The sequence below is a fragment of the Triticum dicoccoides genome, chromosome 1A (genome assembly GCF_002162155.2).
Source record: "Triticum dicoccoides isolate Atlit2015 ecotype Zavitan chromosome 1A, WEW_v2.0, whole genome shotgun sequence".
NCBI lineage: Eukaryota > Viridiplantae > Streptophyta > Magnoliopsida > Poales > Poaceae > Triticum > Triticum dicoccoides.
Window position 1 is genome coordinate 568,138,227 of NC_041380.1, and position 3,527 is coordinate 568,141,753.

Sequence of the window (3,527 nt, forward strand, 5' to 3'; positions counted from 1 at the left end):
ATATGTACAAACTATATGAAGTATGGTACAAACTATGGCCTGGTGGGCGTTGGAGATTATTAGCTTCTTCCTGACTGTGATCCCTAAGACATTTCACTATGGCAACGTATTTCATCCCTTGGTGCCTGCTAATTTTGCATTCCACTATGGTAAGATCTTTGGTGCCCTTGGTCAGTTGTGACTTATAACTCCAAACATTACTTCAGGCCTTCTCCACTTAGTACATTCTTATGTGAAGGAGCTTTTGCCCTTTTGCATGTAATTGCGAAATAGAAAGAATTTCTATGCTTGCCTGCTTATCTCTTACCACGAGTATTTAACCAAAAACTATCACAATTCATGAAAACGTGCCCAGAAACTATCACTTTACAAATTTATGCCGAAAACTACCAATTTTTGACCAATCTTTGACTAAAAACTACCATGTCGCAAAAGTGCCCGATTTGCCTCTTCTAAACGCCTTTCTGACAGGATGGGCCCACAAGTCAGGGATGACGTGGCGGCAAAGTCAACTCTGTTTATTTTGACCGTTAAATTAACCGTTATGACAGGTGGGACCCACACGTCATCATCAACCTTCTTCTTCCTCCCCTCTTCTCTCTTTGACATTTCAACAAACACCTCTTGTGCATGGGACGAAAGCAGAGGAGTTCCGGCAGCCTGCTCGCTTTACACCACGTCGGACCCCAGCACGAGCGTCGGGTGAACCAGCTCCGGGCCGGCTCTGCCTCGCACTGCACGGCGGCAGTGGCGGCAGCCTTCGCGGCGAGCCGAGCCGCTGGAGCGAGCTCCATCGGTGACCCCAGCCAGGCCCGCACGACGCCTTTCCTCCACTGATTTCTTCTCCCTCCCCTGCTCTAATCTCTCTCCCTTCTTCGTTTCTTCTCTGCTAGGAGACGAACGGAGACCCGACGCCAGAACCGCCCTCGATCCGGCCTCCTCCTGCTTGCCCCCGGAGCACCTTGCCTCAGGTAACCAAGCAGAGGAGCCCCGCCGGCCTGCTCTTCCTTTCTGCCTTCCAACCCATCTGCTTCTTTCTCGCTCGCGTGGCCCCTTCTCCTCACCTCTCTCATCCTCTGCTGCTACAGGAAAACGCCATGGATGGCCCGAAGCTTCGACTGCGCAGCTCCAGCGACCCCGCCCGCGATGACCTCGACCCCCAGGCCGCCTGGATCCGCGCGTCTGCCACCCTCGGCTACCTCGAGGAGCTCAGGCGCCCTGCTGCCATGTTCTGCTACTGCCGCTGCAAGTCCCACGGCCCACGCCTCCGCAGCCCTGCTTCTCGCATGCGTGCAAGCGAACGCACAGCCGCGCGTGTTGACCCTCGCTGTGTCCAGCGTGCGACCGGCGGGCGCGGCGAGCGGCGACGTGGCGCGCGGCGGAACGGGCGAGCAGCAGCAGGTACAAACGGCGTTGACTAACGATGCCAGCACTTACATGCGGGCAATGCCTGTCATAAGGGCGTTTAAAATGGACGAACGGGTCAATTTACATATTTGGTAGTTTTTAGTTAAAGATTAGAGAAAAAATGGTAGTTTTCGGTACAAATTTGTAAAGTGGTAGTTTCTGGGCACGTTTTCATGAATTGTGGTAGTTTTTTTTGTTAAATACTCCTCTTACCACACTAGTAGAACTGCATTGCCCCTGTCAGGAGGTGAGATGACATAAACTGTGATCAAGTTAATAGAGAAAATCATTTATACATACAATACCTGATATATGTAGTTGCCAACATCTTTTGGTCTACATGATGACTTCTCGGTTTACAAACTTCTGTGTTTCAACAAGGTTGCTCCGGTAAGACAAAGACCTTTATAGCTTTGCTTATGGCGCACCATCAGTGGGTGCAGAAGGAAGACGATTATGATTTCTTCAAGGACTTGGCTATAATTTTAGTATATGGTCTTCGGCCTTTTCAAAAGAATGTAGTTTAGGGTGAATCTAATGGTATTGGTTTGATATTTTAGATGTTGAAAGATTTTATACAAACTTGGTCATAATTTAGAAAGTTTGGATTTGAAGAAAAATATATTACACATTATATTATATAAGACGGGGGAAGTACATAGAACATGAGAAGCTTTTTTTTTTCTTAAAAAAATCAGAAACTACCACCTAAGTTTTCTTTCGACAAAGAATGAATTTTATTGGCTCAAAATAAAGCAAAAAAAAAGAATACAAACACAAGGAGACAGACGGCCTCTGCATGACTCGTTATAATCCTGTCACTTCAAGTCTGATAAATTAGTACGGGGAAGCTCAACCATCTTGCTGTTGGGAAAAGTAAAGATTACTATAGCATTTATACTAGCGTTCCAGTACGAAGACTCTTGGTGTAGACCCTTGAGATTCCACGCAGACCATTAAACCGTGCCACTTCAACAGGCCTTGGTGGATATTTAAGGGCTGCATAAGCATCCTCTAAAGTTAAACTGCGCATCAGTTTAGTTTCAGAAGTTGTAGCACATTGCATACGCCATGTCGAGCAATGGCGGACCAACGGTCGCCGTGAAGCTGTTCATTGACAAGGAGAAGAAGAGGGTGCTGTTCGCCGAATCCGACAAGGACTTCGTGGACATCCTCTTCAGCTTCCTCACGCTGCCTCTCGGCACCATCGTCCGTCTCTTCAACAAGCAGTCTCAGATCGGGTGCCTGGACGAGCTGTACAGGAGCGTGGAGAGTCTCGGCGAAGATCACTTCCAAACCAAGGAGTGCAAGGCCATGCTCCTTCGTCCCGTCAATGCCGCCGCACTTCACTGCGACCGGCTTAGAGTCAAAGTTGACAACGCCGATCTGACGGCAATATATGTCTGCTTTTATTATGGGAGCTGCAGCGAAAGGTACTTCAGCACAGTACGGGGTATTCGATGCAGGTGTGGTACTACCTCCGTCTAGGTGAATAAGTCACTCGTGTGGTTCTAGGTCATCGATTTGAGGATTTAAATATGTGTTATATGTCATGAAAAGTATATCACTAGATTTTTACAATGATGTAGTTTCTAAATACATATCTTTTGTCACATATAATACATATTTAGATAGTTAAATCGTCAACCTAAAATTACGTGAATGACTTATTCACCGAGACGGAGGTAGTAGTACCATTAGTGACACTAGGAGGTGGCCACAAAGCTCTCTCGTTGCTGCTGGAGAAACTGCGGATGGGATTTTTTCCAAAGGTGGATCGAAGTTCATCATCACGGATGATCTTCATGTTGCTCCTTCCTCTACGAGTCTCATGTTCTCCCTGATGGACAAGCTTGGGCTGCATGAACAATTGAATATCAAGGAGGAGGTGCTACATCTCAATTCCAATAAGGTCTGTCTTTCTAGCTTCGTTTTTATTAGATTTTATAATTTGAATTTCACCAATTTGTTTAGAATCTTGATGTATCTGTAGTTCTGTACCAAAGTTTTAAATGACCAACTATAGGATTCATGCACAATTGTTTGAAAAAGTTCTAAAATAAAGATATAGCCCTGCTATAGCTGACAGTCCGCTATTTAAAACATTGATCTATACTTCT